The sequence below is a fragment of the Balaenoptera physalus genome, assembly GCF_965194825.1.
Source record: "Balaenoptera physalus genome assembly, chromosome: 3".
NCBI lineage: Eukaryota > Metazoa > Chordata > Mammalia > Artiodactyla > Balaenopteridae > Balaenoptera > Balaenoptera physalus.
Window position 1 is genome coordinate 50,754,411 of NC_138890.1, and position 21,439 is coordinate 50,775,849.

At 53.0% G+C, this 21,439-nt stretch overlaps 1 protein-coding gene and 1 long non-coding RNA gene across 6 annotated transcripts in view; one reads left to right on the forward strand and one right to left on the reverse strand.

Annotated features, from left to right (window-relative positions):
• The window catches only part of LOC309657499, a 28,443-nt gene extending 21,363 nt beyond the window's left edge, over window positions 1-7,080 (forward strand). Inside the window, exon 2 of the long non-coding RNA XR_014261829.1 lies at window positions 3,973-7,080. This is a non-coding gene — a long non-coding RNA (uncharacterized lncRNA). The remainder of the gene's footprint in view (window positions 1-3,972) is intronic.
• NDST1 (N-deacetylase and N-sulfotransferase 1) overlaps window positions 1-19,452 on the reverse strand; it is an 85,303-nt gene extending 65,851 nt beyond the window's left edge. The window contains exons 1-2 of one of the 5 annotated variants that reach the window (XM_082455029.1): window positions 12,884-13,050; window positions 12,518-12,575 (exon numbers count right to left, since the gene is read on the reverse strand). The gene's annotated coding sequence lies outside the window, so the exon portion shown is untranslated. Of the gene's footprint in view, window positions 1-12,517; window positions 12,576-12,883; window positions 13,053-13,322; window positions 13,530-19,112 lie in introns of those variants that run through there. The other 4 variants (XM_082455030.1, XM_082455028.1, XM_082455027.1 and 1 more) reach the window with 4 other exon arrangements.
• Between the last annotated feature and the right edge of the window lie 1,987 nt (window positions 19,453-21,439).

Below are 21,439 nucleotides of genomic sequence, written 5' to 3' on the forward strand. Positions count from 1 at the left end.
GTTCCCTCTGCCTGGAATGCTCTTCCCCACATACCCTGTGGCTCCCTAGCTCCCCTCCTGGAGTCTCCTGTCCCCTTACCAGAGACTTTCCATGACCCCCAACACAGCAGAGCCACTCCCTTAAGTCACACTGTCCACCCCCAACCCAGCTTTATTTTTGTGGCAGGCACTTCTTGCCAGCTGACAAATAGCTAGTATTCATTGGTTTGTTGACTCTCTCCCACCACCAGAATGTCATCCCCAAGTCCAAAACAGGGACTGAGCTGTTTTGTTCACTGCTGTGTCCCAGTGCCCAGAAAAGTACCTGGAACAAAGTAGATGCTCAGTAAAAATGTGTTGGATGAGGGACTATGGCTTCCCTCATCTGAGCACCTTTTAGTTTCTGTAGTCCCCTAGGAGACCAGGGTTGCCTGGAGGCGGAAATGAAACTCCACCTGTGCCAGCTGGAATCTTGATGGCTGTCACATGAACAGTCCTGGGACAAGTAACTGCTTGGACCAGAACGGGACTTAGGCCGGTCCCTGTCCGATACCTTTGCCCACCATTTTGGCCACTTTGGGGTCTGACAGCTGGGCCCACAGGGCGGCTCCAGCCCCAGCGGGAACATGGACTGGGCTGAAGCTGGGCTCCCTCCCAGCACACCAGTGCTGCCGGGGTCCAGCATCTGACAAAGGCTGCCCCATGCTCCCAGCTAGAGGAGGCGGAGGAGTGAGGCCCAGTGCCATGCCTGCCCTTTTCCTGTTGTCGGCAGGAGGACTGTCAGAAGGAAGCTTTGTTCTCAGAATAAAGAGCATGAAGCCCAGTGCCAGGCGGAAACGGGCACAGAGGCAGCTGGCCCATCAGAGACAGTTTAAGGAAAAAAAAAACAAATGGGATGGAGGATGTTTGAGAGGTAATTTGCACACCCAACCGGTTTCATGCCTCCAGGGTGGCTGTGACGATGGTGGCTTCACTTTTCCAGGCCCAAGCCTCAAGGCTGTCACAGACAAGCAGACTGTCCCAGCTGGGTGATCTGGCACCGACCCTGCAGAGTGAGGTGAGGACAGAGGAGTGGGTTCTCGCCCAGGAGTCAGAAGATCTGGGGTCCAAGCCTGGCTTTCCACACACTCATGTGTGACACAGGGGGAGTCCCTCCCTCCATGTACCTCAGTTTACCCTTCTGTAAATGGCTTGTATAGGCTTGCGCTTGAAGCCTCAGCCTGCCTGCCACAGGATCACACAGCAAGGTGCCCCTCAGCCTGTGGCCAGGTCACTGGGCAGCCCAGGCCAGTCCTCCAACCTCCTTGGGCACAGCCCCTGCCCACTCAGACCGGGGCTTCCAGCCTGCCTCCTGCCCTGACATCAGGGCACTCCTCTTCTGAGCTGTTAGCTGAACAACGTGAAATCTCTGTGGGCCCTGCCCAGACACTGGCACCTGCCCGGATCCCCCATCATCCTCTCCAAGGATGGCTCACCAGACGCTTTCAGTCACAACCACCAGCAGAAGCCCAGCGTATTAGTGCACCCAGGGTAAAAGAGAAGCCCAGAGAGGGAAAGGGGCACGCGATGTCACACAACTGCCACTCAGGGGTCCTCTCTACCAGCCCTGGCCTCCCTGAGCTAAGGCAGGGTCCTCAAAGCGTGTCCACAGACCCTCGCGTCTGAATCTTCTAGGGAGGGGGACACTGTACCCTGGACTGAAGGAATCAAAGATGGGGGCCAGAAACCTGCATGCTTTTTTTTTTTTCTACAAGCTTCCCAGGTTTTTCTTGTCCCCAGTACAATTGTGACCTCTCCGCTAAGACCTCTTCAAGGAGGAGATAGCTTAGCTGGTCTCTAGGGAAGGTTCAGATTTCAATTAAAAGAGTGAAATACGCCTTGGACAGACAGATAGCTGGACAAAGAAGCTGGTGGCTAAAGCGTACACTCTAGGAGAAGAATAAAGCAGAGAAAGGTCTGAAGGAGGGGAAGCCTAGTCCATGAAACACTTGAACTGATCCTTCCCCCCATCCCGCTGTCTCCCCAGGATGCCGAGGTCTGCACTCGATGCCATCTGAAGGCTGCTGACCCCAGCCTCCCTCTCCCCGCAAGCTCCTCCAAGCCCCCTGGGAGAGTGAAACGTGGGGACAGCTTCAGGAGAAATGTCCCTCTCCTTGCTTATACTGCACCGTGGGGACAACACTCTGAGTGACTGTTTATCCGCAGCTTAAGAAGCTGCCTGGGTCAGTGGCTAAGCAGCCACAGCTTATCTGGGAGGAGGATTCTCTGGCCACGGGGCAGGCTGATCCAGAGGCTTCCATTAAATGGAATCTTCACAGCTGGTAAGGAGCAGCAATGCCCCACCTTCATTCATAAAGGAAGCATTTATTATGCTCCTGCTGTGTACGCAGTCCTGAGCCTGAGCACGATGCTTCGAGGGACACAGAGATGAGTCAGACCCCCCCCCCACCACCAAAGAGCCCACAAAGCAGACAGATGGGGGACCACACCACAGCGCAGGAGAGAAAGCTGGCCGTGCCTACGGGATGGGGTCGAAAATTCAGACGCCTGGGGGCTAGAAAGACTGTATAAGTGTGCGAAGTGGGCGGGGGAATGGGGCAAAGAGAAGCTTACGTGCTTCATCTCCAGTAGTGGCCACTGGAGAACTACACTCAAAGTTGTATGATCTTCTCATTTTTGAAGTAAAGCCAGAAGTTGGGATTCTTACGTAAAATCTCCTGTTAGCAACTAGCTCAAGATTTGGCATGGGCCAAGTAAAAGCTGCCCATGGGGCGTATGTGGCCTGCCAGTTTGTGGCCTTTGTTTTCTTAAAGAGAATAGAATGCAAAGCTCAGTAGATGAGCCTTCCCTGCAGCCAAGGTACCAGGGAAGGCTTTCTGGGAGAGGAGGCTTGGCGCTGGGCTGCAAGGATGGGTAGGCCACTCGTGGGGAGTCATGGTGGGGGCGTGTACCCGTTCAAGCCATAGGGGCCATGGGTCAAGGGTGCCACCCCCCAGCCTATAGCCTGCCTATCCCCCTAAAAAGGGGGTCCTGTCTCCACCCCCAAAGCAGGCACAGAGGCATCAGCTCTGTCTGTCCTCAGGTAGCCAGGGGAGGGGCCCCTTGCCCAGCAAACCTCCAGACTAAATCAATTGGTGGCAGAATAGCACGGGTTCGATTTCATCCCTAGAGCTTGGGGAACAGGTCAGCTAATGCAATAGCCCTGTGGGGGGAAGGGAGAGGAAGAGACAATGGAGGACAAAACGAGGTTGAGAATCATGTCCTGCCTGGCCAGGCCCCACTGGTTACATAATCTTGCCTTAGGACAAAGCTACGTTCAAGGCACCAGTGAGGGCTTGGGCTGGGGAGCCCGGGGATGAGGAAGGTTCCTCCTCCCTCCGCTATTCTCCAACCTCGCCCTGCAGCTCCTGAAAAGCCCAAAAGAGCTGCAGGTGGAGACTAAGACCCCAAGATAAGGCACTTAACAGGATCACACAGCAAATTAGCAGCAAAGCTGAAACTGATAATAATAGCAAACTTTAACCAAGTGGTTACTTTGTACCAGGCACCAGGATAAATTCTTCACACACATTATCTTATTTGAAAGCCTATAACACTGTGAGATAACTATTCTTATTTTCGCCATTTTACAGATGGGGAAATTGAAGCACAGACACAGTAACTTATCCAAGGTCACACAGGAGCTGGCTTAGAGGAGGAGCCAGTTTAGAGAAGCCAACAGTGGCCTCCAAGACCATTCTCTGAACCACGACACTATACTGCCACCACGCTACTTTCGACTAGAACCATACCGCCTCTCCAGCAACCTTCTCTCAAGCCTGTAGAGCACGCGTTCAGCCCCCGGCCCTCCCATCAGCACTTTGGGTGACACCAAGCCCTCTGACAACCTGATGAGACCTACAGATTCTCTCTGCAGAGACAGAATCCACGGAAATGCCTACAAAATGTTGCACAAGATTTTAGGGGCTTACGTACCCCTGCACTGGTGAGAAGAGATGGATCCAGATCATGGAATACTCCAGAGATAGGAGGTAGCAGAGGAAGAGGACTCCCCCAGGTTCTCTGGTCCCCTCATGTCTGAACTTGGAGCCCAAACGGTTGGCCACTTTAGTCCATAGGCGTGGGCACTTATCAGGGCTCAGGGCCTAGTCATCCCGTCAGGGCTAGGAGAACAGAATGAATCACGATATACAATAGCCCCCGCCTCTGCACCCACTGGGTGTGACTCACAGCTCACAGCTGCTGGGCAGACAGTGCACAGCTGGGCCCCAGCATCTGGACGGGGGTGGCATCACCAAGCATACCACCATGCTTCCCCACCATGCAGGTCACCATCCAATGGGCATACCTCACTGCAGACTGGACCTGGCCTTGTCCTGACTCTAGCAGCTCTGAGTGTTTCCAAGAGGGGACCCTCCACGATCCCCGCGAGCCTCCAGGCCAGCCAAGGCCACGGGAGCAGTAAGTCGAGACAACCGCCCCTTACAAGGCACCACAAGACCCAGGCTCCCATCCCAAGTCTTCTGTGCCTCATTGTGCAGCCTCAGGCAGCAGCCCCCTCGCCGCACCTCTCAGAGCCTCAGTTTCACCAACTGTAAAGTGGGAAGACTACCCTATCAAGTCCTTCCCAGCTCCACAGCCCTGAGTCTATAAACAACAGCATCTGACAAACTTCACAGAGCCCTGGGATCCTGCTTTCAGGAAGTTACATAAACATCCTTCAGAGAAACAAAAGTCAAACCTAAAGACTCTACTTTCTTTTTTTGTAAGGATATCAAGAAGCCCTTTTTATAGTCTGACTTCCCCCATTCTACTTCCATTGTTCCAGATATCCTCTCAGGACCTAGAAAATACATTTGGTTTCCGTCTGGGGTCTGGGCTTCTTGGTGCTCTTTCTCTTGCATGCTGCCCCACCCTCCTTGGCAGCTTTCTCGCCCGGACACACCCACCTCTACCCCCAGCATTGGTCTGGGCCACTCTGAGGGCTACGGCTACCCAGCCTGCCAAAGGAGGCGTGGGGGGCAGGGACAGTCTTCAGGAAACAAACCCTTCCCTGGTCAGAACAGAGACGGCTCTGTGTCTGGTCCCAATCGTGACACGGTGTGCGGCCCTGTGCGAGTCCCTGCTCCTCTCTGGGCCTCTGTTCCCCACTGAGAGATGAAGGGGTTCCTGCACTGTGTCAGGAAAGCCCTTGGGCTCCTGGACCGTACCCTGGAGACACTGAGGCAGAAGAGAAGAGCAGGGTGGACACTGGGCACTGATCTTGACACCCCACCTCTCCTGCTAGAACCAGAGAAGACCCTGGTTTTTTTCTCTCTGATTCTATCTCTTGCCCTAGCTGTGGGACCTTGAAGTCAGCACTGTGCCTCTTTGTGCCTCAAAAGGCCCATCCATGAGAGGAGAATGACAGTGTCTGCAGTGGAGGCCCCAACTTGGAGGCTTGAGCCCTAACCATCCCAACACAATCCCATCACCACCACCCCCATAGTAAAGCCCAATTTACTCATTTGATAGAATATATATTTCTGCAGCTTTATAAAGCCTGCTACCCAAACACTCCAAGACAACCCTCCACCACCCTTCTTCCAATGAGATCATGTTTCCAAGCACCCCTAAAGAATTCCTAGATTCTACCTCCTTATGACTGTGTGCCCTCAGTATTTTCATCTATAAAATGGGGCCAATAATGTTGTCGACGTTATAAGATTACTCTGGGGATTACTCCAGATAAGATTACATGGAAGTGCCTATCAAGCACTAACAAGCTCTCCACAAATGTGAGCAGCAATTATATGATCACCATTATTAAATTACTGAGATGCTTAAAACCACTGGATTGGTGACCCCTTGGCCCTCTTGGACCACATCTGGTCACTGTAATCACACATGCATGCACATACCCCCGGCCCCAGCACACACCCTTCTCTGAAGCAGGACCCACTCTCTGACCCCAGCCCTGGCCCCAGCCCTAGAACACAGCCAGCTTGTTCCCGGCACTCATCCTTGCCACCCACAAAGCCTCCCACCTTCGAGTCCCCCAATCCCACCTTCTTTAAGTGGCCCCAGCACTGTCTCCTGTAATCATGTTGTGGCACTGTGGCACAAGATTGTTTCCTGGGCAGGAGAAGCTGTTATAAGACGGTGGCTCTTTGAAGACAGGGTAGAGAGAAACTGGGCTTTCCTCTGGGTCCCCAACCTTTGCTGGTGTCTGAATACGTTAAGAGCCCAAAGAAAGAAGCATCAATTTTTTTTTTTTTTTATATTACCTAACCAAGTGTTTGTGGATGTTTAGCATGCACTGGAATCACCTGAAGAACTTAAACAGCTTGCTGGGTCCCCCTCCTCACCCCCGCCACCCCGCCCAGTTTCTGATTCGGTAGGTCTGGGGTGGGGCTAGATAATCTGCGTTTCTAATAAGTTCCCAGGTAATGCCGATGTTACTAGTCCAGAGACCAACCTTGAGAACCACTGACTTGACCTGCAGGTGGATCAGGGAGCGCTTCTGTGAACAGGTGATGCTAACAGTCCTGTAAATGCACAAGCAGGAGCCGCCCGGTGTGAGGAGAGGAGGAAGGGGACCTGGGCAGAGGGTGCAGCCTGAGTGAAGGCCCTGCGATGATGACATTCATTTCTCCTCACCTGGCCTCTGCCTGGGCACGTAGCATTAACCAGCGGCGGCTGCACAATAACCACAGCAAACCTCCACCGAGCGACAGCCCGGACCTGCCCGGACAGGCCGAGCCTGGGCCAGCCCGCAGGTGAGGAGAATCCAAGCTACGCCTCGTGGACCAGACCTCGGCTCCCCACCACTTCTCAGCCACGTGAGCACCAGGATTCCGCTCCACACCTCCAGACACAATCCCTTCCATCCTGGCCAGCTCTGTTTCCTCACTCCCAGTGCCTCACACGACAAGTCAGTTTCATCCGACCAGAGCAGCCCCTCGAAATCACCAGACCCCGATGGCAGTCCCCCGAGTCTGAACCTCTGCAGGCCGAGCCGTCCACCTTGCCGGGACTTAGTCACCGTATCTGCTAAAATGGGGTGGTAACACTGCCCGTCTCCTACTGCTGTTGGGAGGATTAAAATAAGCTTCTTAGTCATTAACTACATCATCAACTACAACAATAACCATAACTAACATGGACTGGGCTTGTAGTTAAGCACCTTCCCTGCATTTTCTTTCTAAATGCTGTGAGACGGGGACAATTATTATCCCCCTTGTACAGATGAAGAAACTAAAAACAGCTTGCCCAAGGTCCCATAAGTACGAAGTGGCCCATCAGAGATTTGAACCCAGATCATCCTGCTCCAGAGCTTAGTTCCCAGCCTCTCCTCTATCTGTGTCCTAGCCACCCACCTCGAGTGAGATCTAGCCCAGGTCACCTCTCCCTGCCACCATCCTCTCCCCCTTCCTGGGGCACAGGGAGGCTGAGCAGGAGGCCTCTGGAGGCTGCAGCCTCCACAGTGTCCACAGTCTAGGGTATGGGTCCCTGGTCTTGGGGGCAGTCACAAGGCCTGCCAGCCAGGCCAACTTATCTGGCACAAGTTTTAGATACCACTCCACGTGGCCACCAGGGAGGAGGCTGGGACTACAGTACTTGAGCACCTTAACCTTGATGAAAGAAGAGAAGAGGAAAAACAGGTGTAACCGAGAGAGGAAATCCTGCCAGGCTTCCAGGATAAGACGGGCAGGTCCCACACCCTAGGCAAATTGCCCTTTCTCTCCAGGCCTCAGTTTCCTCATCCATACATGCCTCAAGTCATTAGACAGAAAGTTGAGAAACTCAACTCCAGAGATTCTTCCCTCTATCTCTAAAAGGATAGATCATCTCCTAGGTATAAACAGTAATTATGATAACCATTGTTGGCTTTGAACAGCTCCCACTTACTGGGTTCTTACAATGGGTCAGGCACTGATCTGCTCAATCTCCCTAGCAAAACAGGACTGTTACTATCCTCATTTTGCAGCTGAGGAAAACGATGCCCAGAGAGATTTAGGTACTTTGATCAGGATCCCACAGCTAATGGTGGCAGAGCTGGGATGTGAAGCCAGGACTTCTGACTCCGCTCTGCAATGCTGCCCACACCCAGTGGGGCAGGAATGGGCTGCCCACAGCCACTGCCTCCAGAGCACAGAGCCTGGAGGAGATGAGACATGTCCTGAAGGAACCGGAATTCAAAGCCAGGTGTGTGAGGGCCCTGTAGAGGCCCAGATAACAGACTGTGCACATGGAAAGCAGGGAGCAGGCAGTGCGAGCTCTGCGGAATTAGGAAGAGGTCACGCTGGAGCTGGGCACTGGCTGGGGGGGATTTGGGGGTGGGTGAGCGGAAGTGACTGGGGTGCAGCACCCTCACTGTGAGCAGAAATGTGGAGGCAGGAATGGATAGGGCACACACAGGGAGGGAAAAGTGGCAGGTTCTCTTTGAGGGTTGAGGGAGACTGGGAGGTGAGGCACTGTGGTCACATAGCAGGCCACCTACCACGCCTTGTCCGCAAATAAATAAATGCTCATTTGCAATGCATATTTTAAAATTAAACTAATCCAATCTGTATCAACAAATAAAACAGGTAGGAATAAAAAGGGCCAGGAGGCAACTTGACACAAACCCTTCTTCATCTAGATAAGAGCTTCAGGCCCCTCTGTAACTCCTTTGGTGACAGACTGGCTTTAGCCCTGAGGCCACACAGTCCAACACATCCACATCCACCCCTGCCTCTAAGTTCCCAACCTCCAAGCTGAAGCTGATGGACAGAGCTTTGTGCCAGCCCCACAGGCAGGAGAAAGCACCTTGGCTGTGACCCCCTCAGGCCGGGAGCCCCGGCTTTACCTTCTAATGAGGGGAAGGAGAGGGACAGCCCTGCCCCCCAGCCCACGCACCCCACCCCTCCCACTCCTCACTTTCAAATCCATCAGCCCTTTCCTCCAGCCCCTACTGATTCAGCCTGACTTGTGATTCAGCCTTGTTTCCTCACATTTGAGGAACGAGAGACTGAACCCATTTCACAGACTGGGAAACGAAAGCAGAAGGTTCCAGTCCTCTGTGAAACCACAGTCCCTGGTAACCCAGACTTTGGTGGCTGATCCAGAAATTCTGAGGGGCCCCTCAAAGATCAGCTGGGCTGAGTGTTTTCCATGGGGCAAGGGCTCTCCCAGGCAGAGCGCTGCAGGGGAACTTCCAGAAGGGGCAGCTATGAAAAGCTATGAGAAAAACGGAGTAGAAGTGGGCCGAGCACCACCCCAAGATTCTCGGGTGAAAAGGGAACTGAGAGAGGTCACCCAGGCTTGACCCTCTCAGTACACGCCTCCGGCACCCTCTCCAACTCTCTGGCCTCTTTGCATACTGTCAGCAATGGGGACCTTGCTGCCTCCCCAGGCAGTTAATTCCCGTTAGCTTCATTGTCACCCTTGGTGCTGTCTCTGCCCTTGAGAGCCACACAGGACAAGACTATGCCCTCTGCCAGTAGACAGCCCTGCAGGGAATTGAAAGCAGTGACACTGCCACTTAAGGGTCCTTCCCCAAACCCTACACCACCTGTGATGACCCCATCCCCAAGATACCTACAAAGTCCTGCAGCCTCCCTCTCCTTCCCTCTCAGTCCCATGGCCTGAGTCAGACCTTTGGTCAACTTTCTGCCAGACCACAATTAGCATCATCTCTGAGCTGGTCTCAACCCTGCCAGTCTTGGCACCATCTTTGGCCAAATGACCCCTGAGAGGAGCAGCACAACAGGGCAGAAACTGTTCAAGCCTGGGTTCAAACACAGTTCTGTAAGTGGCTCGACCCCTCGGAGCCTCCACTTCCTCATCTGAAAATGGGGTGGGGCTGGGGGTGGCCAGCAGCAGCTACTTTGCAGGGGTATTGTGAGATTTCAATGGAGCGTCTGTAAGGAGCCTGGCACAAGACACAGTAACAGGCATCGACTCAACGAGCTGCTTACAACCCTCTGTCCTCTCCACCAGCCACAGAATGAAATCCAAACCCCCGAGGAGAACACTGCAAGCTCCCCACGACCCCATCTTGCCTCCCACAGCCCCCTTTCCCACTGCCTGCACCCTCACAAACACTTCCTCCCCCAGGAAGCCCTGTCGACATTAACAACCAGAAGAGCTTTTCCCCTCCACTGACCTTCCAAAGCCCATCTATCACTGATCCCATCCTGCCTCTTCGCCATCACTTGATCCTTGCCTTCCCTCCCCTGTCAGATTAGCGGCCTCTCCAGCCAGAAAGCAGGAGCATCTCACCTCATTTCATTTCCCAGTCACCCCCGTCCACAGACATTTTCCATACATATTTAACAAATTACCCTAACGTTCCATTTCAAGTAAAGAATGTCCAAGTCCTCCAAACAGTCCAGATATTTCAAGCCATACCCAAAACCAAATTCCAAGCCAGCAGAAGTCTGCCCAGTCTCTAGGGACTCGCAGGCCTGGCTTTGACCCCAAAGTACAGAAACCAGGTCAAGCAGGCCCAAAGCCCAGGGCAGAGAAAGCTCTGGGCTGCTAAGACCAGAGTCCATTTCTAAATCTCTCACGTGCAGGGTCTCTCAGTTGGCCCCTAGGTCAACCCCAGCCTATGATTTCATACTCTTAATCACATCCTCAACTTGTGATTGTAAAACTGTTCTTTGTATACCCCTTGTGATAGGAAACTCATTATCCGTCTTTTCATTCTTGCTGGTTCCTCCTCCCTTCACCTGTTGATTCTCTTGCTCTGATCTCAAGGAGAGTCTGACCACATGCCTAGGGTCATCCCCATCCCTCAGGAATCTTTTCAGCCCCTCTACTCAATCCCCCACATTTCTGAGCCCCCTTAAAGTCTAGCTAAGTAGTGGAATTTCCACTCTTGTTCCTACCAGCTGGCAGTGAACTGTCAGCCCAGGAGGACCTCCTATTCTCAGGACCCAGGAAAAGCCTACGGACACTACAAATTCCAGAAGCAGTGCTGGCACAGCCCTCGGAGAAGTTAGAATAGTAATGCACAAACTTTCCTCTCCCCGGGACTTTTTTAAGCTATCTGCTCCCACTCCATTGTTTTCAGATGTCATTCACTAACTAGCAATTTGTTTTCCATTTTTTTAGAAATTACTCAAGGCTCCCACTCAGAGCCTGACCCATAGTCATGGGATGGTACCCTACCAAAAGGCTAGGCCAGCACAGGGCACTAAGGTGAGTGAAAGTCTGGACCACCCCACATTCACTCCTGGGCTATTTACATGGAAAACGCATGCCCTAGGCTCAGAAACCCATACACGCATGCATTTTCCATGAGGATTCTGCAGTCGAGACATGTGCTCAAAGTCCACCCTTCATTACTGTTCTCAAGGACCCTTGGGGCTGGGGCATTACTTTTGCAATGAGGACCCTGCTGCTGTCACACAAGAGGACACCTGCAGTATAAATCCCATCACCCCACGGGCTCCACTCCTGGCCCTACCTCTGCCCCCTGCTGATCTGAAAGTGACCTGGTCTGGATGGAGTAGAAAGGCTCTTCGGTCCCCTGGGTGCTGGGGAGAGGCCTGTTGACAAAGCCACCAGCTGTCCCCAGCCAGAGCCAGGGAGCGCTCCTCCCTGCACCACCCATACTACGAAAGCGTTCCTGCCACGGACCCAGCCAGCAACAGAACTTGGACCCTTAACGGAGCTCCAGGCCCAGGCTCCAGCTGCCCACAATAACAAGAGCCAGGGCACAAGACCTCAGCCCACACCAGTACCAGAAAGAAGGAGCAACACCTGGGGGTAAGGGTAAAGGGAAGAGCGGCCTGTGTCCTCATGATTTCAATGGAAAATGAGCTCGGTCACAGCAGGATCTTATAAAGCCTTGTAGTTGAGACTCAGGCTGGGGGAGGGGAGTCAAATCCAAGTTCCACCACATCACAGCTGTGCGACCTTTACGATTCTGTGCCTCAGTTTGCCCCGCTGTAAAATGCTGCTAATAGTAACATGGGAGAATTAAATGAGATAATGTATCTAAAGCAATTAGCCCAGGGCCTGACATATAGTACACATGCAACAAATACTTGTTGAACATAAACATGCCACCGTTTACTAAGGTACCACAGGTTCTCATTTCATCCTTATTCTGGCAGATTCTATACTTTGCCCATTTTACAGGTGAGGAAACTGAGGCTAGGGGAAGGTAAGGAACCAGCCCAAGGCTACAGAGCTGGGAAGTGACAGACACCCAGGTCAGTCTGAACCTCAAACCAGGGACAATAATGCCCCAGGCCATTCCAAATGCTCTGGGGCAGGGGGTGGGGGGGCGGTTTTACAGCACCCGGGTGTGATGGTGGGATTCTGTATCCTCTGGGCCTGGCATGGCTCCTAGCTGACCCGCTTGCTTAAATCTGGGAAAGAGCCAATTTCCCAGTCTGTCCCAGAGCCCACGCGTTCGCGTACGCCCCCTCCTACCCCGTCCCAGGGTGTTAAAGGGCAGCGTTCAAAGCGGGGGTATCGTTGCTCCCGAGAACCTGAGGGAGGAGGGGAGTTAGAGACCAGGCCGATCACAGCCCAGAGAAAACCGGTCCGGCTGCCTTACCCTTTCCGAAGCGGGGACCTGGCCTCTAACCCCGTCCCTCGCCAGACAAAAGTTTCCCCTGTTCGGGAGTAGAGGAGGGGGAAGGGGCATTCCTCGTGAGTGACATTATCCATGACCTACAGCTGCCGCGCTGCCCTCACCGGCACCCCGGCCTGCCCCCGGCCCCCGCCCGGTCCCCCACCCCTTTGTCCTCCCACCCGGGTGCGCGGGGCCCGGCAGACTCTACGAGCCCGCCCGGCGCCCGCCCGCACCAAACTTGCGCCGGCGGCCGCTTGGGCCCCGCGCGGCCTGCACGCCCAGCTCGGCTCGGGCCCCGCAGGCTCGGCGACAGGGGACTGGCCCGCCCCGGCTCTCCCAGCCTCTTACCTGCCACGGCTGGGGCGCCACCCGGGGGAGGGGGCGCTCCCGGCGAGCCGCCGGACGCCTGGGTCCCCTGGGCCGTGTGCGCGTTGCCGGGCAGTGGCCCGGGCCGGACTTAACCCCTTCGCGTCCGCCTCCCGCAGCTCCCACCCCCGCTCCACGCCGCAGCCGCCGCTGCCGCCGCCCGCCCCGCCTCCCGCCCGCTCTCCTCCCCCTCCCCCTCCCTCTCGGTGCCCAGCCCCCAGTCCCGGTCCCCGGCACTGCGCTGAGGCAGCGCGCAGCCTCCCCCCTCATCCCGCGGTGGGAGGTGGGGGTCTCCCTGAAGACTGGAAGTTGGGGCGCGCCGCCTCGCTCCCCGCGGGCCCACGGAGCACAGAGGGGCGAACCCGCGCGCCAAGGGGCCCCCAGCCTGTCTCCCCTTACCCCCTCAGTCCCCGGCGCCTACCTCCCCGAATGTCGGCGGAGGGAGCGGGGTTCGATCCCGTGGTGGAGCGTGGGTGCCGGCCGGAGATCGGCTCCGGAGGCCCGAGCGGCCGGCTGGCGTGCGGCGAGCACCCCCGGGCGGGGGCCGGGGCGGGACCGGGCGCTGCTATCGGGGCTGGATTTCTCGGCTTCCACCCGGATTCTCCCTCGGCTCTCCCGGCCGATTCGGTGCTGCTCGGCGACCACGTGACGCAGGCTGCCTTTGACCCCAGTCTCAGAGCGGGTAGGGGGCGGGGGCCGGAGGGGGTGTCAGATGCGGGACCCACGAGGGCCCGGGGCGGCTGCCGGGAGTCCGGGAGGCGGTGACCCCGGGGAAACAAAGCCCAGGGGAAGCCAACAAGTTATTCGGGGGTCAAAGAGGGAACAGCACTGGGGGTCGGAGAGGCTGCAGAGAGACCGAGAGAGACAAAGACCCGCGCCCGCCGTGCCTCCGAGGGTCCTCGGAGCGCCCTGGCTGGCCCGAGGGGGCCTCCTGGCTCTACCAACACTGGGCTGATGACAACCCTCCAGGGCCTCCTCAGACGGCTCCCCAACAATCAGGTCTCTGCTGGAATGACCCCTCCTGGGCAGTCCTTCCCAGCCCCACCTACCCCTTTGCCCTTACTCTCGAAAACCCCTTTATTTCCTTTTTCGTGACTATCTGGTTCACTTACTGGTTGCATTGTTTACTAGAATGTCATCTCCCCCAACAAGTTGTTCCCAGCTGAATTCCCAGCGCCTGGCACATAACAGGCAGATAGAGGTGGATGACATTGTGCAAATCTCTTCTCCCACTGCGCCTCAGTTTCCCACCCCTAGTGCAACCATCTCAAGGACCCTGCAAATTAGGCAAGATTACACTGGTCATCCTCATTACACAGATGAGAACAGCGAGGCCCAGAAACACAAAATGATTTCTGGGCGTCTCTGAAGTGGCTGAGAGCCCCAGCCTGCACTCAGATCTGACTGTTCCAGGTGGGGCTCTTTACCATCCATGAGCCTGCCTGTAATGAGGGACTGGGTCATTAGTTGATTGGTTGATTAGTGAGCCATAAGGAGCTTGCTAATGATGTAGATCACCAGGCCACCCTAGAGATCCTGGCTCTGTGGGCCTGGGGTGAGACTAGCAAATTTGGAAAACAATGGATTGGTGGTTTCCTAAGGACCTTCAGAGGCTCGAGATTACCTAATTGTAGGAGCAAAGCTGAAAAAAAATATGAGCAACCAAAGCAGAGCCAAGAGAGGTAGAAAAGCCAAGCTTGACATACAAGAATTGGAACAGAATCATCCCAATTCCCCTAAAGGGTAACCTCCTGTGCTGGGGGGACGGGGGGAAGGGGTTTCAGCCAGCCCACTCATGTCTCAGAGGAGGAAAGACGCTGAGGCCTGAGCAAGGTTGATGCTGGGGAATGAGACCAGGCTCTGGACTCCCAGTCATGCCCATGTGACAGCTTTGCACGGAGTGTAGTCAGTAGGACTAAGCCTAAAGGTGGTGATCACAGGCCCAAACTGCAGGCCATGTTCAAAGATAGGCTTGTGACCTCCTAGTGCATACTCCAGCCATGCCACCAATTTAGCCAGGGAAATCAACATCCACCAGCAAATTCTCTTTTATAATCTATGTTCCTGTGGTCAATGATCTAAAGTTCTTGAATACTGTCTGGGTCTTGGGCAGGTTAAACAAGCCCCTAGAATCTTATGCTAATCTCTGCTTTAGAAGACCATTTTCATCCACATGAGGTCCTGTAGCATCTTCCCTGTGCCAGGCACTGTGTTCTCGGTAACAGAGATACAGGGTTGAAAGAGACATGGGTCTGCACTCTCAAGAAGTGTCGGGGTGTGTTTGGAGGTGATCTGCACGTCCCTCCCTGTGTCCGGAGGCTGGCTGAGCTGAGGGCCTGCTGGGGAGGCCCAGGGCAAGTGCTATGGCCCACAAAAAGAGGGGAGCAGAACAAGGGAACTTTGGGGGGAGGCAGCCTCTGAGCAGGATCTGGAGGGACCGGAGGGGATCAGGGCGGGGATACGGACATTCCCAGTACAAGGAACAACCTGTTACAGGCCACATGGAAAGTGTTCAGGAAAAGTTGAGTGTTGCATGGAGGTGGGTGGGGGGAAGGGTAGAGGAAGCAGGAAGGAAAGAATGAGCAAGAAAACTGGAGAGGTGGGTTAGGAGCAGTTTATGGGTGACCTTCTATGAGGGGCCCAAAGGAAAGGACATTATCCTGAGGGCCAGGTGGAGTGAGAAGGCTATAAGCAGGGGAAGGAGATAATAAGAACGATGCTGTGGGAGGGTAGAGGGGAATGGAGGCCGGTCAGGTCACGGAGCTATTCTCCTGCCCAAGCTGAGCGAGAGCCAGCATCTCACCAATGGAGTTGCAGGTCCCAAGCATTGGCAGGGGGGAGGGGGGACAGCTGTGAGCTGGGGTGACTCCCCATCACTGACAGCTCTTCCTACTCTTTTCAAGTCTTCAGTTACCGTTCACCAAGTTGGGCCCAAGGCCCTCCAGCTCACTGTTACCCAGAAAGCCTGCAAAAAGGCAAGGCCCAGGCTCCACCCTGGGCATTGGCCTCCATGGGTCTAGGTGAAGCTGAGGACTCGCATTTCTAACCATACCTTGGGAGGTTCTGAGGAAGACTGTCGAGGTGCCCTGCCCCTCCATCCCCTCAGGACCCACCCACACCTCCCAGAGCTTTGGGGACCTTCTTTGTGCTGGTAACTTCCCCTGCCCACACCCCCTCCTCAGTCCAGTGTCCTCCCCACTGGCCACTTGACATGCTCCTTGGCTGCCCCAAGGTCCCCTTTATCCAACTCCGTAAACCAAAGGCTGAACTTCCAAACCTGCATCCACCCAAACCTGCTTCTCTCCCTCCTCCTATGTGTCCAGTTCACATGTCCAGTCCAGAAATCTGTCACCAGCCCCTGTCCCCACATCCCATCCATGAGCCAGGGCCATTGGTTCCGCCTCCAGTTTTCTTCTCTAACCCAACCCCATCCCTTCATCACTACCACCCTAGTCCAAGCCAACATCTTGTCTCTGCCTCGGCCCATGTTAACAGCCCCTTCACTGCTCTCCCTCCCCCCAACTTTGCCTCCTCTAATGCAACCTAATCATGCCCATTTCTTACTTAAAGCCACCAATGCCTTCCCATTGCTCTCAGGATAAATTCCCCACCTTGTTGTCCAGCCTTATCTCTTGTCCTAAGTGGTATGCCTGGCCTTCCCCTTTACCTGACTAATTCCTCGTTCAGAGTGTGGACTACCTGGGTTTGAATGCTGGCTCTGCCACTTACAAGCTGTGTGACCATGGGCCAGTTTTTATTTTTTTAAAAATAAATTTATTTATTTATCTTTTTTTTTTGGCTCGTTGGGTCTTTGTTGCTGCAGGCAGGCTTTCTCTAGTTGTGGCGAGTGGGGACTACTCTTTGTTGCAGTGTGTGGGCCTCTCATTATGGTGGCTTCCCTTGTTGCGGAGCACGGGCCCAAGGTGTGCAGGCTTCATTAGTTGTGGCACACGGGCTCAGTAGTAGTGGCTTGCAGGCTCTAGAGCGCAGGCTCAATAGTTGTGGCGCACGGGCTTAGTTGCCCCGCGGCATGTGGGATCTTCTTGGACCAGGGCTCGAACCCATGTCCCCTGTATTAGCAGGTGGATTCTTAACCACTTTGCCACCAGGGAAGTCCCTGTGGGTCAGTTTTTCAAACTTTCTGTGTACATCTCTAAAATGGGATAATAGTCTGTACTGCCTAGGACAATGGTGAGAATTAAATGAGTTAAACATGTAAAGCCCTCAGAGTGGTGTCTGTCACATGATAAGCACTATTAAAATGTTAGCTAAATGGTTAATTTTTATTTTGCGGGTATCAGGTTAAATTTCATTTCCTCCTGGGGCTTTTCCTGTGTCCCTAACCCAGACCACTTCCTGGTCTACATGTCACAATCCCTCTTCATCATTCTTGTAGTTACTTGTCAGCTGCCTCTCTCTAGAGTGTAAGCTGTGTGTGAGCAGGACCACATTTGTCTCGGACACAGCTGAGCTCTGGAACCCCACACAGAGCTAGGCACAGGGCAGGCAACCAGCACATATTTGCTAACTAAACAGATAAAATGAAAGTCAACAGATTCATCACAAAACAAAGAACACTGCCTCCGTACAACATGCCCGTCCATGGTACTTCATTCATTTAGTCATTTGACATTGATTAGTACCTCTCCTATAGTTTTCCTCACACCATCCTGGTGGGGGAGGAAAAGCAGAGGGATACAGAGATGAACATGACAGATGTGGCCCCTGTCCTCAAGGAATGTATGGTCTACTGCAGAGACAAACATGTAAATGCACCAGAAGATATGACGCAATGTAACCATGTTGTTATACTGGCCTGAAACAATTCTGCTTCCCAGGAGGTCTTTGGAACAGGAAAGTGAAAAGTAAATGAAACAGACACTGTTGCCTACTTTAGCCCCTACCCCCAGGTCTTAGCAGGGTTGTCTATAACAGAGCAGGAAAGGTAGGTCCTGTCCCAAGGGCATTAAGATCACCCCCTCTTTCCCTGCCTGGAGACCTCCTATTCAGCCTTCAAGGCCCCACTTAAGCAGAACCTCCTCTGGGAAGTCTTCCTGTTCCTGCCAGGGATCTCTGTGGGACTTGGTCATGGCTCTAGTGATTTTCTGGGACTATGGTGGGATTTGTCACAGAGAATCCAAATTTCATGTCATTTGCTTCTTAAAAAAGTAAAAGGTGATTCAATGAATGTGTAACTACATGTGATTTCACGTTTGGACTTCAGTGGAGGCAGAAAATAGCCTCTGTCAGACCATGTGACCTGATTTGTGGTTTGGAGAACATGGTCACCGTAATTACAGCATTGACCACATGGTGTAACAGTTTCCTCTCTCCTCTCTCTCTCTCTCACACACACACACACACACATGCACACGCAGGCAGTTCTTCAAGGACAGGGACTATTTGCTTCCTGGCAGACCTTGATATCTGTTAATCAAATGAAGGAGAAAAATCTGTGAAATGGGCAGGTTATCCATGCTTCAGATGGACAATGGGTATAAACTGTTCTGAAAGCAACCAAAGAGTGTCTGAGGTGGGGGATGGGAGTAATTAACAGCAGTTAATTGCTTACTCTGGTGCATGCTACCTGCTTTCCGCCATTTGTTATTGAGCAGCCCAGAGAGTTGTAGTTCAGAGAGGTGAAGCAACTTTCCCAAGGTCACCCAGACAGGCGTGGCAGAGGAGGTTTTGAATCCAGGCCCCCCTAACTCGAAGGTTAACTTCTTAGCACTATTACCGCACCTCCCAGTGCCCGGGGGCAGTGAGTCTCCAAACTGTGCAGGACCACCTGGGTTCTGTGCCCTATTCCCCCGCTTCCACAGGGTTTGCCCACCCTTCCCTGTTGCACCCCCATTTTCATCTGTGCTGCTGCTGTCTGAAGAGCACTTGCAGCTGGTTTCCAAAGCAGTCCCGTCTCTGGGGCCAGGTTTCCTGTTTCAGGCAGAACCCACCCAAGGACGTGTGTCCCGCCTTCCCCAGCCCATTCCTCACTCCCAGGAGCTGCCTGGGCCAAGGACTCAGCGAGCACAATCCCTCGCACGTGCAGCACTCTTCCTGTGTTTTCTAAAGCATTTCCCCATTCTGTAAACCAATTCCTGGGGACTCCACAGCAGTCCCGAGGATTTTTCACAGTGGAGGCTTTTTCACCCCCATTTGATGATGATGAGGCTTTTCCACCCCCAAAGATGAGAAAATGGAGGTTTGGCCAAACCGTGGAAGATCCCCTCAGCTGATCAGAGAGCCGAGCTGCAGCTAAACACCATTTCAGACCACCGGCCGCATTCTTCCAAGTCCCTGGAAGGTTCAGCTTGACCAAGAGAACGGAGATGAAGGGTGAAAGATCTTCAGAATCCTCACACAGAGAAGACAATAGCTTCTGCAAACAAATGTAAATCGGTTAATTTCCCTTTTTACTGTGTTCATTGTGATGCACTAATTACAACCTGGCAAAAGAAAAATACAAGCGCGTGTGGTCTCTAAATGACACGACCGCAATAAGCTCCAAGTCCTCTGAGGGCAAGGCAGGGTCTGGGGCTCAGTTCCAGCCTGCTAATCTGGGACCAGAACCCTCCTCATGTGAGGGCAGAAGCTAAGGGCGGCGGCGGAACTGTTCTTTCCCAAACCTCTCCAGAGGGGCTCTGCACTGGCTTTGCCCTCACCCCCAGGCCATTTCTCATCCACTCCTCCACTATCTGGCCTCCTCATTCTTCAGTTCTCTTCACTTGATCACCGGGAGCTAACTCCTTTTTTAAAAAATTGAAGTAAAGTTGATTTACAATATTGTGTTAGTTTCAGGTGTACAGCAAAGTGATTCCGTTATATATTATTTTTCAAATTATATTCCATTGTAGGTTATTATAAGAATAATATTGAATATGGTTCCCTGAGCTATACAGTAAATTCTTGTTGCTTATATATTTTATGTATAGTAGTGTGTATGTGTTAATCCTATACTCCTAATTTATCCTTCCCTCACCCTTTCCCCTTTGGTAACCATAAATTTGTTTTCTATGTCTGTGAGTCTGTTTCTGTTTTGTATACAGATTCATTTGTATTATTTTTTTAGATTCCACATATAAGTGATATCATATGGTAATTGTCTTTCTCTTTCTGACTTACTTCATTTAGTATGATAATCTCTAGGTCCATCCATGTTGCTGCAAATGGCATTATTTCGTTCTTTTTTATGGCTGAGTGATATTCCATTGTGCATATATACCACATCTTCTTTATCCAGTCCTCCGTTGATGGACACTTAGGTTGCTTCCATGTCTTGGCTATTGTAAATAGTGCTGCTATGAACATTGGTGTGCATGTATCTTTTTTAATTTAGAGTTTTCATTTTTTCCAGATATATACCCAGGAGTGAGATTGCTGGATTATATGGTAACTTTTATTTTAGTTTTTTAAGGAACCTCTATACTGTTTTCCATAGTGGCTGCACCAATTTACATTCCCACCAACAGTGTAGGAGTGTTCCCTTTTCTCCACACCCTCTGCAGCATTTATTATTTGTAGACTTTTTCATAATGGCCATTCCGACCGGTGTGAGGTGATCCCTCTCTGTGGCTTTGATTTGCATTTCTCTAATAATTAGTGATGATGAGCATCTTTTCATGTGCCTGTCGACCATCTGTATGTCATCTTTGGAGAAATGCCTATTTAGGTCTTCTGCCCATTTTTAAATTGGATTGTTTGTTTTTTTGATATTGAGCTGTATGAGCTTGGAGCTAAATCCTTTTAACATGACTCAGATCAAAAGATTACATTCATCAAAGGCAGGGGGCACATTTCTCCTCAAGATTCCCATCAATTATTCCAGTTAATTCTCACCACTCCCATGGGGTAGGCGGTGGGTACCACAATCCCCACTTTCTAGTTAAAGAAAGTGCGGCACCTGGTCTGGAGATTGCTGTCCAGTTCTCCTGGGTCCCCGCACCCCTTACACATACCCAGCCCACCTCATTCGTTTGCATTCTCCTCCTGGGCTACCTTGTCATCTTCGTTTATGATTCCTGAACCAATCCAAACTGCCTTTTTACAGAAATGGAGACACTGAGGCCCAGAGAGGAACAGGGGCCTGCCCCCATCACCAGTGATGCAGCCGAGCTACGACGACCCTTCCCCATTGCCCAGCTGTGTGTGCATCAGAAGCTGAGAAGAAGGTGGCACCAGTAAGGCAAGGACTCCCAGGGTCAAGTCTAGACACCATTCCTGGGCCCTTGGAGATGTGCCAGCATATGGGGGGAAGGGCAGTGTTGACCCCAGTGGGAAGTTGGCTCTGGAACTGGCATGGTGGCCAGACTCTTGTCTGGGGCTATCTGCTCCAACAGGCATGGAAATTCTTATCATTCCAAGGCCTCCTCTTCACACAGACCTGTCTGGGCTGGGTCTGTCCTGAGATGGAGCTGGGGTTGGGGGAGGGAAGCAGGAGGGAAATGGCAGGGATACCCGCCCCCCATTCACACGTAACATGGTCACATTCATTCACTCATCCGCTGCACACACCACTCACCCCACCCACCCCCCTCTCCCCCA